We start from the raw sequence: 14,280 nt of genomic DNA on the forward strand, positions 1-14,280 counted from the left end.
TGTCGTGGGAAGTTTTCTTCTTCATGGTTAAATTCAAAGAAAAGTCACACTGGTTCTGAATGAGATTACAGCAGCATTAAGAGGATAATCCTGTCATTGTTTCCCCACTCTCAATACCAGCCTGGGACCACACTAATGTTTTTACTACAGTGTACACAGGCAGAGAGGGGATGAGACAGACTCCTTTCAGAGGGTTAATCACAGACTGTATAGGGATTGATTGATTTGCTAGATGTGTGTGATCAGGTTGTCCTTCGCTGTTGTCGCTCCCTGTTGCTGAGTGGTTTGACCAATCATGGAGTATTAACACAGCTGGGTAATAAAGAGTGTTGAGTGTGAAGATGTTTGCAGATGACGCTCAGAGGTTCTCTCAGTGTGACGTCTGCAGTAGAGAGACAATCGGTCAGAGTGAGCGGGTTGATTTTACAGATTTATAAAGTCAAACGTTTCCACAAAGTTTCAGGGACAGTAAAGTTCCACCTGACAGAAGTCGACGATTAACTTTTAACTGAAGTTAATATTAAGAAATGAATTTCCCATCATGAACGATAAAAAAATGTAACTGATGTGAAACAGTAAACTGTAAATTTAATTCAAGGTTAATAAAATCAACAGATCAAACTACATCAAGCTGAAAACTAAAAACCTGCTGAGAATATAACTTCATACTCAGTTGGAGTAAACTACGTCAAAGGCTTGGGGAACATGTTTTACAGCTTCTCACCTGGTCTACACTGAATGTGTTTTGTTATAAAGTTATAATATGTTTGTTTCTATAGACTGAACTCTGAACATAAACAGACATGCTCTGAGACAAACATTTTAATGACTGTACATTTATTATTACAGTGGTGGCCAAAATCATTCGAACACCTGACAGATCAGAATAAATTGACGTTTTTTGTGCCTCCAAAATATGATTTCATTTCATAATGTTCATGAAACATGCAGCTGGTTGACCTGAGCACAACAAATATCAGATGAAGTGAGTATTTCCTGAGAAATGCAACACTAATGTTATCCCATGCCATCTAAAACTCAAGCCAAAGGCTTTCCTTGGAATGTATGATATATGTCGTGTTTCTTTTCTAACTCGCCCCAGATTTGCTTGATGGGGTCGAGGTCCAGACTTCGAGAGTGTCAGTCCATCATTTTCAAAGTTCCATCAGATTCCTTCTGTCGCAGGTAAGTCCAGCAATAGTTTGAAGTGTTTAAGGTCATTGTCCTCTTGGAAAATAAATCCAGGCCCAATAAGACGACCCCAGATGTTACTCCGTGCCTCACCAGAATGTTGTGGTTTACTTTCTTATCCATTATGCCATCAAATTCCACAAAGTCATCTGTTCCTGAGGCTGAAATGGCATTTTGAGATGCTTCACCTGTCTGTCTGAAAGTTTCTTTTTTCTACCTCTCCCCTTTTGGTTCTGGTGTGAATTGGTGGCATTATGACAGTCTTCAGTGTTCTTCACGGTGCTTGGACTGCATCTCAAGTCCATGGCTATGCGGCGGTAACTCCAGCCAGCATAACAAGGGCCTTTATTCAAACCCATTTCTCACTCGTTAGCTCCTTCTTCACCTTATCCATGTTCAGAGAGCAACATGTGTTCGAGACTTCTTCTAGAGGTTTTGGATTTATACCATTTTGTGGTGTGGCCTCAGTGACAAAACACTGATGTACCAATCACTTAATGAGCAGGAGAGACCTTCTACATTCAGAGGAACCACACAGCTGTGTCCTAAGACTCATACATCACCATCAATTTAACCACGATAACACCTGACAATGATTACACAAGTAATTTGGCTTCTTCAGTGAAGGAACATGATTGTGTGACATTGACAGTGAAATAGGCCTAGCTTGTTTCTCGTAAGGAAAATGACCTGAATCTCCTAATGATGGCTCTAATCTATAGTTTATTGAGCATGATGATGACTTTATAGACATTTCATTCATTTTATGGGTATTTTAATTACAAATTCAACCAAATAACTGAAACCTCCCAAATATGCCAAGTGTTCTAATAATGTTGGCCATCACTGTATATATTTGATCTGTTATGGCGTTATGTTGGATTTAATGACTCAGGCTGCTGCAGTTTGCTGTTGCAGCCACCGGTGGCAGTGTTGTCTCATTTTCCCTAACAGTGGTTCCATTGGGGTAGCAGCACAGGAAAGAAGAACAACCAGAGGTGAAGACGTCTCTCCCTCAGAGGTTTAAAGCTTCAGACAAGGATAGATTGGTTCTAAGCGGAGATTGTACAGGTGTTACAGAGTCCGTTTTGGATCTTTGAGCTGCTTTCAGGTCCTTGAAAAGGATCCTGAATCATTTTCCATGACTTCTTTCAGATGATTTCAAGACACGCGTTAAGGGTTCAGGAGCAGGAGGGGGGTTTAGAGGCCCTTGAGGAAGTTTGAGAGGTCCTTCAGTCATCCTTGAGCTCTTTGAGGAGGAGTAAGCGTGCCTTGAGGGGCCTTGAAGTCCTCACATGGGGCCTTTGTGTTTCCAAACCCAAGCTTTATTTAACTCCAAGTTTTCCTTCACACGATTGGCTCAGGTGTTTCATTAAACCTGGACTGAGCTGTAACTCTGGGTGGTGGGGGGCCTTTTTCTGTTTGGCCCCTGGTCCTTAGATGATCCAGGTGCACCCCTGTGGATTTTAGTTTCCCCTGAAGCGGACTGGTTGAGTGTTTTTGACGATGTTTAAGTTCCTCTTGGACGTGGTCACTGGTTCAGTCTAGTGAGCTGTCAGAGCAGGTGCAGTGAAGGGTGATCCTCCTGCTCCAGGGCCCCAAAAGAGGAAGACAGAGGGTTTTTACTGATTCCTCTCCTTCAGTCCATCCTGTTCAGACTTGTCCTCGTGATCCGTGAAGTTCATAAACTCCTGTCAACGCCGAGCCCAAGGCAGCAGAAACTTTCCACCACCAGACTGGCAGACATGGGGGGAGAAAGAGCAGAGAGATCAAGGAGAAGAGACGAGCAGGTTTTCAGGGAGTCTAAATAATCTTGAGAGGTTCTACATGGATTCTGTGTTCCTTGATTTTATACCTCAAGGGTCCATGAGTGACTTCAAAGGTCCTTGAGGATGTTCCAGGTCCTTCAGGGAGGCCTTCAAGGGTCTGTTTGTGAAGCTCTGTGCTCCCTTCTGTGGCCGTGGTGATGTGTCAGTAGATCTCCATGAGAGAGGTCGTCAGTGAAGGCTCTTCGCCCGATTGAGCCCCCCGTTCTGAGTCCTTGAAGAGCTTCCTGTCGAAACAGAGATTAGTCGGGTCCTTAAAGATCCTGGATTTGAAGGTCTGTTTCCAGCAGTGTGTAAGAGGTCCGGTATGCAATTGGTGGCCATTCCACTCTTCTGTTGTGGTACCAGCGCACTGATCTGACCCTGAGGGTGGAGCTAGGCACACCGCAATCAGCTGGTTGAGAAAGGGGAGCGATGGTCCTGGATTATTTTCACCTGATGTTATTGATCAGTAAATTATTAACTTAATGAAACATGACTCTGTTTTATTCTTATCAGGTAAAGCTCTCAGGTGTGATACAGGTGTCAGGCGGTCTCATCAGGAAACAATTTTGCTTAACGCAGACACCAGCTGAGCAGAGAGAGGGGCCCAGAGATGGATGCACAAGACAAATATTCCTCATATCTGATGTTAAGAAATAATTAACATAGCTAACCTGCAGCTTACGTGATTCATAACAACTATTTTTTTCCAGCAAAAGTTCTCCGTAGGCTTGAATGAACTTTTACAAAGTAACGTCTTGGAAATAGCTTCAGAATTACAGCTTTGTGTGAACACAAGGGGACTATGTATGCTATATAACTTAATCTGATATGACGTAATACAGAGGCAGTGTTTCATTATTCTGTGTCATTGGCTGAGATCATCGTGCCCATCGCCCTCTATTCTTTAGATTTTCAAATCAGATGTGGTTTCACTCTAACGGACGCGACAGGAAACATACGGGTCATCTTCTATGGAGCTGTCAGAGTACCAGCATGACGAGCCGACCCCTGAATCCCCCACAGCATCTGCACTGTCAGGATACCTCTGTTAAATCCATGTTTATAGACCGGAAACCTTCAAACAGTCAATGAGGCGAGGTCTCACAGTTTGACTGTTTGAAGGTTTTTTATCACAGAAAATCAAGTCTACAAGTTCTTCAAACAAGGGTCAAACCCTCTCCTCTGATTGGCTGTTAATTTTCTTGTTCTAAAGTTTATTAGTCCTCTCCGTCTAAGGTGTGTTTCCTGCTGCAGGCCTGAACACACTCTCTCTCTGTCAGTGTGTGTGTGTGTGTGTGTGTGTGTGTGTGTGTGTGTGTGTGTGTTTGTGTGTGTGTGTGTGTGTGTGTTTGTTTGTGTGTGTGTGTGTGTGTGTGTGTGTGTGTGTGTGTGTGTGTGTGTGTGTGTGTGTGTGTGTGTGTGTGTGTGACGTTATGCAAATGTGAGGTATCCAGCCGTCAGCCTGGCGGTTAGCGGGTCGACCACCACACTGCAGCTCGCTCTCTGCCTGCTGATGTGCTCCTGAGCAGGAGGAGAGAGGAGCCAGGCTGCTCTCCATGTCTGTTTGTGTTTATGATAGAGTGATGTCTGTGACTCTGTTTTAGTCTCTCATCATAATCCTGTTTTTGTTTACATCTCCCAACACCTTTTCAATAAATTAATAAAATAATAAATCATTGTAATAGATATGAACCTTTTTAATTACACCTGGTGAAGTGTTGAGGTGTTAAGACTGTGGAGAGGCTTCAGATCAGCCCACTGTGTGGGGTTTCTAGATCAGTTTGGAGTGGTAAGGACTCAGACAGAGGTAACTGTTTGCCTGAGTCTTTCAAGGGAGGATTTTTTTAAACAGAATAAATCTCAATAAGAGAGGACCAGCAGGTGAGTCTGTGTCTATCAGGAAGGTAAGCCTCTGCAGTCAGTGACTTCAGAGAGAAATGGATAAAGAAACAAGTCTTTAATGACAAGTTCCTCTTCAAAGCTCTGTCAGATGGTTCACTCCACAAGACCAACATTATTATTTGGTCTCTACCCGAGTATGTCAAAAATACGAGCCGCTAGCCGAGCTCACAGCTCATGCTCCTTTGGTAAGCCATTAGAGCATTTTTTCCATATCCTTGATATCAAACTTCAGTTTCCTGCACTAGTTAAATCTTTTACAGCACTAGTTAACAAGTTGAATGTTGAAACCCTGACTAGTTGACTAGTCAGGGTTTCAACATTCAACTACTGATGTGTTGAGCTCACAGCTGATGCTCCTGATGTAGCGAACTCACAGCTGATGCTCCTGACCTACCAAGCTCACAGCTGACACTCCTGATGTAGCGAGCTTACAGCAGATGCTCCTGATGTAGCGAGCTTACAGCAGATGCTCCTGATGTAGCGAGCTCACAGCTGATGCTCCTGATGTAGCGAGCTCACAGCTGATGCTCCTGACGTACCAAGCTCACAGCTGATGCTCCTGACGTACCAAGCTCACAGCTGATGCTCCAGACATACCAAGCTCACAGCTGATGCTCCAGACATACCAAGCTCACAGCTGACACTCCTGACGTACCAAGCTCACAGCTGATGCTCCTGATGTAACAAGCTCACAGCTGATGCTCCTGACATACCAAGCTATCAGCTGACACTCCTGGTGTAGTGAGCTCACAGCTCATGCTCCTGAAACGTACCAAGCTCACAGCTCATGCTTCTGAAACGTACCAAGCTCACAGCTGATGCTCCTGACGTACCAAGCTCACAGCTGATGCTCCTGACGTACCAAGCTCACAGCTGATGCTCCTGACGTACCAAGCTCACAGTTGATGCTGCTGATGATACGGCTGGTTCAATAAAGCCTCCTCTTCCTTGTCAAAATTGTCTGGGCGTCTCTGTGACAAACAACCCTGTTGGCTTTAATTTCCCCAGGTGAGGTTAGTTTACTCTGTGTGAGATTATTTGCTTCAAGTGTTTAGACTTCAGGGAATTATCTTAAATGGTGAAGCTTTAACTGACTGATGTAGGCTACTTGTTGTACAGTGTGTGTGTTATTGTGATGCATGAGGTCACCATTTTGTGTTGAGCTGCTTAATAATGCTTAATGTCTACTCACATGTTGTTAAGCTAATAACAAATTTGGAAAATATCCCTTTAAGTTACATTTACAACAGATAAAGAATGTGCGATTAATATGCAATAAATTGTGAGTTAAGTATGGACAACCAAACGATTAATCGCAATTAAAAAAAATAATTGTCAGCCCCAAAATATTTGTAAACATAATTTAAATAACAAAATATTTTGTGGGAACAATGGCATGGCAATTTCTTTAACCTCAAATGGTGCGTATATGAAAGACTGAGCACATTTCTACAAAGAATGAGCAGTGCACTAAGCGATGTGAATAACTCTGTGTTAAATACGGTCTACAGAGCGTGCAGTGTCAGCAGTAACACAGAAGTGACGGTTTAGCGTGGTGTGTGTAAAGATGATGTTTTGAGTGTGCTGAATGATGTGTAGATGGAGTAGAAACACAGCTCATGATATGTGATGACAGGTAGGTCAATTTAGAAGGTGTTCAGAGACGGCAGCTCATCCATCTGAGGAGATGTCTATGCAACAAGCTTAAAAAGACGATGTCTGTCTTTTTTTCTTTCGTTCTCCTCACTAGATGAATATGAATATGAATGCTTTATATAATATTATATATAAATCATTTTATAAAAAGTTATCATGAGCCTTGTCTGATGAAAAGGGGCCAGTAGAAACTGAATTATTTAATTCAGATTGAAGGGTTGATAACTACTGATAGCTGAGACTCTACCTCCCATACTACGTTTACAAACTGAAGGTACCACTGGCAGGCCTGGAGTCTTAACTCTCTGGAGGTCCCGAAGGTTTGTTCAGCCCAGATGTGTAAAAAATATCTGTAGGGAGAAAGTTTCACATCACTTTTAATCTGCACACACATTTATTTGTCCAAACATTTGCAGGTAACGGCATACACTTATTACAGAAAAAACGCCATCATTTTTTAATCCCTATCTCTGATGGCCGCCCACTATCAGCACTCTGTTTCAGCAAAGGAGCACCCGTTCATCTGTTTTTGTTGGGTCTCAGTTTCACAGTAAGTCACATAGAGGCTTCACTCTGACTTCCTTCTAATGTTCTTTTAGGTCTGACCTTCTTTGTGGAATGTTAAATTTTTCTAAGAAATTTTAGAACACCTGCTGTTGCTCTCCATATAGGCGTTTTTTTCTGCAGTCACCAAAGCCTGCTGACACCTGATTAGGTTACAAACAGAGACCAGCACACTTCTCAGAGTAAAATCCAGACCCTGGTTACAGGGTTAGTTGTAGCTGAAGTAAAAAGCTTTGTCAGGTCTGTCCTCAAGAGGAGAAGAAAACAACGTTTACAATGTTTGTTTGACGAATGGAGGTGGGATCCATCATTCTGGTGCATTCCAGGAAGCCAGGAAATCTAAACACTGATTTCCTTTAGTGACACAGCGTTGAGCAAACCTGTAACTTTAGATGAAATCTTCAATCAAATACTGGACCATTGACTTTCTTCTTTGCTTTGCGTCATGACATTATCCTCATTCCCAACAACCTACCTTGAAAATGGGTTTTGCTTTTGACATTCTGTTAGTATTGTTGTGTGACAAATTCATCTATAATAAGAATATGCATTGATCAAAAAACCTCAACAATACAAACATCTAACAACCCTTTCTAGAACCAAACAGCCAAAGTAAAAAAGTAATCAGAGTAAGGACATGCTCTGAGCAGCTCGACTAGTAATCTGGGGAGTTGTTTAATGTCTGTTGTGTTTTTAAGTTCATGAATTACTGATTGAAGAGTTGTGTGAACATGAGATACAGTCTGTTTGAAGACTGGATCACGAATAAATCAGCTGCAATGAAAACACCAGATCAGGTATCAGAGAGTAAGAGCGTGATGTTCAGGGTCATCAGTGATCCGTCTCCTGATATCTTTATCAATGAACCGTCTGAAGGCTCTCAGAGAGCCGTTTACATTTCCTCATGAGGCGTTCAAAGACACTCACTCTCGCCTGTTTGTTTTTAGTCTGAGAGAAACTGAAGCAAAAGCTCTTATAGGGGCAAACGACATGCTGAGACAGGATCACTGACACAATCACACACACTACACGTACACACACATACACACACTCAGATAGATGGAATCAGGACGTTATGACAGTTATGGTGGTAACCTGTTAAAATAATAATAAACTGTCCAGCATCGATACACCTGGACGACATGTTCATAAACTCTTCACTCCTCTAACACATCAGTGTGCCACATTCAAAGCATCTAGTCTAGTTTAATAGATCTGAATGTATCTCTCAGTTTGATTTTAGACTCTATATAACACTTGGTCTTTAATATATATAATACATTTCTGCTAATATTCCCATGAAAATACTTATTTGAGGCAGAACCACTGCTGCACACACACACAACTTTTGTTCGATCACTTAAGACCTCAACATTTTACTCAACGATAAAAATGTTAGGTTTTGGATGATAACTGAAAGAAATGTAATTTCATCAAATTCCCTGGCTGTCGTTAAATCACAGTAACATCTGTTTATTGACATTAAATTACAGTAACGTCTAATTACTGTAATTAACATCAGTAACATTTTTGAAGATTGTCCTTAAATCACAATGACATCTTTGAAAATTGCCCTTCAATCACAGTAACATCTTTTAAGATTATCCTTAAATCACAGTAACATCTTTTAAGATTGTCCTTAAATCACAGCAACAACTGTTTATATTGTCACCAAAACACAGTAACATGTTATCATCATCATTAATCACCATAACATATGTTTATCATCATAAAATCACAGTAACATCTCTATACTTTGGCTTTATGTAGTCAAACATATTTCAGCTGATTTTTAGTGTGACTTACTAGATATTGTGAAACTGAGACTCAGATGGTAGCTCTTTAAAGGTGATGAGGTTTCCTGTGGAAATTATAACTTTAGAGGACCATGATAAAAAAAATTTGTCTTGCGTATACGTCATGTTTGCATTTAGCTTTAGCATTGCTGTTTACTTCGGGGGGGAGAGTAAGTTCAACAGTCAAGACATGTTGCGTTTCTCTGCTTAACCAAGAAGTTTGTTGGTGAACAAACTCTCCTAATGTGTTTAGGTTATTTTATTCCAAGCTTCTTGCCCTATAAGAGGTCAACAAAATGTGCTCACGCCATTGACAGTCTTTATGGCCTCTTTAAGCTGCGTGTTTTTATATATTTATGTTTCTCACATTTTAGAGCCAGAAACTGAAAGAGACATTTGCATAAAAGATTACCAAGGATGTGGTTCAGACTACATGGGTGATTTCTCTTGCTCTCTGCAGCTACACAGATTCTTTTTTATCCTTGATACACTCCTGACCTCTGAGAAATAAAACCATAAAACCTGAGCCTGCAGTCGTCTGTCAGCAGGGAGCTAACTGTGACTTTATACCACCCAGCCTGACATTCAAATCCTCAGGTTAACAAGAGTGATGTCATCAAACCGTCTGACAGCTCTGGTGTTTCTGTGTGCTGTGTGTGTGCTGTGTGTGTGTGTGGTGTGTGGTGTGTGTGTGTGTGTGTGTGTGTGTGTGTGGTGTGTGTGTGTGTTGTGTGTGCGCGTCTGTGTGTGTGAGTGTGAGTGTGTGTGTGTGAGTAAACAGACGGCACACTTTCATCACTCCTTCTGATGTTGTGTCATCAACAGTTTGATGAAAACTATCAGATCAGATACGGCTGATACAATGCTTATGTGTGTGTCCTTTGGCCACACTCTCTGTGATCTCCTGCATAAAAGAACAAATATCCCCAAACTTACAGGCAGTCCATGGTCCCCATTTCTACAGGTAAAGACAGAAAAAGTTGGGGAAAATGTTTAAATCAATCAAAAAGTTAAAACAAATAAGAAAAATGTGTAATAGTAAAAAAAAGGTAACAAAATGAAGAAAAAAACTTGAGTAAATTGTATTTAAGTACAGAAAGTAGAAAAATGGACAAATGGGGAAATCAGTTTAAAATGATTTTAAGGGCAAAACATATATATTAAAAAAAAAAAAAAAAGCCAAAATGTAGAAAAAGCAACAAAAGGAATTACAAATATAAAGAACCAAAAGTATTCAAACATACAGAAGTTCAAATGGGGAAGGAATACTTATATTAGAAAAAAAAGTTGTTTAATTAAAAAATGAGAATAAATTGAAATAAAAGTTGCTAATAATTGCTCAACCAAATAAAGTTGAACATTTTTTAATATTTATGAAAAATGTACAAAACAAATCAGAAAATGTAGAAAAATTGTCAAAATGGACAAATAAAAATGAATAAGAAAAAGTAAATTAGGACTGAAAGGAAAGAAGGAGGAAATAGTATTAACTACATTTTTTGTATTTTGAAGTGGAATATACGACAAATTAGTATTATTTGAAATAAGAAGTATTGGATAAAATGGGAGGAAAAAGAAAGTTATAAAATGAAAAGAGGAATAAATTAGCAACAGTAGAAAGGGGAAATAGGAAATAGAACTAATGAAAACAAAAAAGAAAAATGTGGAAAACAAATTTGAAAAATATTTGCACGTTAAAAAAAATGAGACAATTGGACTATTGGTTTTTTTTTACAGAAATTAGCAAAAAAGTACAGAAACAATACAAAAAAGTAGGAAATGATAAATAATTGTTTAAGTCGGTTAAGTTCATGGACAAAAAACTTTTTTTCTTTTAAATAAAAGAGATAGGGACTCTCAGAGTGTGTAATCTCTTCCTCCTGCGCAGGTAGAAAGGCTGTAACGTTTGCTACATCATGCTTGATGGATCAAAGTGTTTCCACTAACAGTATTTCGTTTTGTCCTGGACATGCTCAGGTTGTAATTCTAAGAGTCTGACAACATACTGGATCCCTACAGAGAGAGAGCTTCATGAGGAAGATGAACAGAAACGTTTGGTTTGTTGAAGGTTTTTCCAGGACCAACAGAGTAAACGGAGCTCTGTGTGTGTGTTGTGTCATGTAAAACAACAATCACTGAAAGACATTTTAATTTGCTGCTTTCACCACTGAAAACAACACACACACAGCACACACAACCACACACAAACACACACACACATACAGAGAGAGAGAGAGAGAGAGAGAGACTGAGAGAGAGAGAGAGAGAGAGAGCTAGAGAGTCACTCCTCTAAACTGTGTTATTGTGAAAACATAGATCACTTTCAGAGTTGTCTGTGATGACATTCACTCCAGACTCTCTTTTGTGTGTGTGTGTGTGTGTGTGTGTGTGTGTGTGTGTGTGTGTGTGTGTGTGTGTGTGTGTGTGGTGTGTGTGTGTGTGTGTGTGTGGTGTGTGTGTGTGTGTGTGTGTGTGTGTGATTCCTGGGGGCAAAGTCTGAGGATGTGGTGTGTAAACAAACGGCACACTTATGTTGCTGTTGACCTCATCCATAAATCACACCCGCATCCCAACATGCGCGCACACACACACACACACACACACACACACACACACACACACACACACACACACACACACACACATACAAACACACACTCACACACACTCACACACACTCCTGATGTTGTGTGTAAACAGTGGACTCTATCAGATGTCTTTCAGCTGTATTGATCATCTGATGGTATCTGACAGTCAGAGTGTGCCACCTGTTTACCGTCACACACGCACATCAATGGATGACATGATGGCTAAACACACAGCAGGGACACACACACTCACACACATTAACACACAGACACACACATTCAGCAAACTTACTAAACCTGGTCAAATGACCTGTGCTGTGTGACTACTCTGCTTCAAACCTCGTAGAAGCAAAGCTTCATGTATGTCAGCACACATGGCTGCGCTCAGTTCGTTAAGTCTGACGTATCTCCAGAGTGTTTTAAACCAGCACACAGAGGAGAAATGTTCAGAGGCTTAATAAAGCTACTAAACAAACTAATAGTTACACAAACAAAATATGAGTTCAAGTAAAGAAACATACTGTACAGTGTGAAGGTACTGCTACTTACATTTTTAATGGCACTAAGGCAATAACCATAAATCATAGTGAATAAAAATATAAAAATAAAACCATTAAAGGACGATAAAAAGGTTCTAAGAAGATGACATCACATCATAGGAAATAAAACACATAAATAAGTAATTATAAAAACAATTAAGGACATTGAATATCATACCTTTTTTTCAGAGTTCTGTCTTTAAGATCAAAGAAATTATTTAGAGATCAAAGTCAGAATTCTAAGATCAAGACAGAAATCTAATGTCAAAGTCCTAATTCTAAGGAGAAAGGCAGAATTCAAGGAGTAAAGTCAAAATTCTAAACTCATCCTACTTTATATGCATCAAATAACCTATTCAAAGTAAATTATTCAGGAACATGAACTTTGATATAAATCAGCATGATAAGAAACTAACTTAATGTCAGAAACATTTTTGACAAACATTTATGCACCTGTAGTTGGATTTTACGGTTTGACCCATGTCCCATTTGTTAACATTGAGGAGGCAGGGTTCATGACCTATACTGCAGGCAGTCAGCAGGGGGAGCTCTTCATGTTTTGGCTTCACAGTCAGTGAACACTTATGGAGTCCAGGTAAATATTTGTCTAACCACAGGTGTTTTTAATTCTCATGATTCCTGCAGAAAGAGAGAAACAGTTAATCGGTCGTGTTGTGTTTGAGTTCCCTCAGATCATAAGATAAGAAGCCGTCACTTCACTGTCTGTGGGAACTGTGAGTGCCGTGTGTGGGATCTGCTGACTGAAACACTCACACCTGTTATCTGCTCCGGACATCTCTGCTGCTGACTCGTCCTGCTCTGAAAACTGCTGAGTCTCTGAAACGCACAGCCTGAGAGGAGATCCATGACTCAGCAGAACCTCAGATCACAGAGAGACTGTTTGTTTAATTTGTTTGTTTGTTGGTTTGTGAAGTGGCTGATGTCATCACCCCTCTGTCAGGTGGAACCCGGAGGATGGAAAGTTTCTCGACACCAGAGACACTACAACCAAATATTTTCAACTCACCCTGACCCTGACTAAACGGTGACATCATCAGCTCACCTGCAGCCTGAGCAGGACCATTACAATTTGGATTAAAGAATCACTCTGTAATTTCTCTACATAATCTGGGATTGTGAATTATTTCAAAGAACAACCTCAGACCCCTATCATCATCATTCTATGGTACACTGAATATTCTGATTATATGTTATTAACAGTACAGAGATGTGAACAGGCTACATCTGACCTTTAGAAGGAACAGTGTACCATGAAAAACTTACCTGGAACAGCTGTTCCTTTAGCTCATCTCCTCAGTTATACAGAGTGGTTAATCATAAATACTTTAATCCTAATCCATGTTTTATATTAGCTCTGAATACACTCAGCTAAAAAGGGGTTTTAACTAAGATTTTTTTAAAAGACATAGACAGAGCAAAGCTAACATGGCGTTAGCCTGTTTACAAAGCTTAGATTCTACTCTTAGAAGGGAACACTGACCAGATAGACAATGTTAGCCTGTTGGAGAAGCTAACATCACCAGTGCCTGTTTGAGAAGCATATGATGATGCGAGCCTGATTAAAAGGTAACATTGATTTTAGGATGCTACAGAGGCTAACATAAATGGTAGCTCTATTGATGACATGGATTTTGATACATTTCAGAAGCTGTTTGGAAGCTAACAATCCCATTCACTTGTTTTAGAAGTTAACCACTGCTGTTAGCATGGTGCAGTAGCTAATACTGATGTTAGCCTTTTAAAAGCTAATCTTGATGTAAGCTTGTTTGAAAACATTAGTGTTAGCCTGTCTGAGAAGCTAACATTACCGTCAGTCAGTTTGAGAAGCTTATTGATGTTAGCCTGTTTCAGGAGCTTAATTTTAGCAAGTTGGATGGCTAACATAATTGTTATCCTGTCAAATAGCAAACACTGATGGTTAGCCTATAAACAATTAGTCTAAGAAGCTAACAGTAATTTAGCATGTGGAAAGGCTAATATTAAGGTCAGTCTGTTAAACAAGCTCACATCAATGTTACTGTTTTATAAATAAAGCAGCATTAATAATAATAATAATAATAATAATAATAATAATAGTAGTAATAATAATAATAATATAATAATAATACCCTTTATTGTATAGTACTTTTCAAGACAAGTAACAAAGTGCTTCACAAAAATAATAAAAACACAATTAAAGCAGAGAAGCAATAAAAGCAAACAGACATTAAAA

Source organism: Notolabrus celidotus, chromosome 5, assembly GCF_009762535.1.
Source record: "Notolabrus celidotus isolate fNotCel1 chromosome 5, fNotCel1.pri, whole genome shotgun sequence".
Classification (NCBI taxonomy): Eukaryota; Metazoa; Chordata; class Actinopteri; order Labriformes; family Labridae; genus Notolabrus; species Notolabrus celidotus.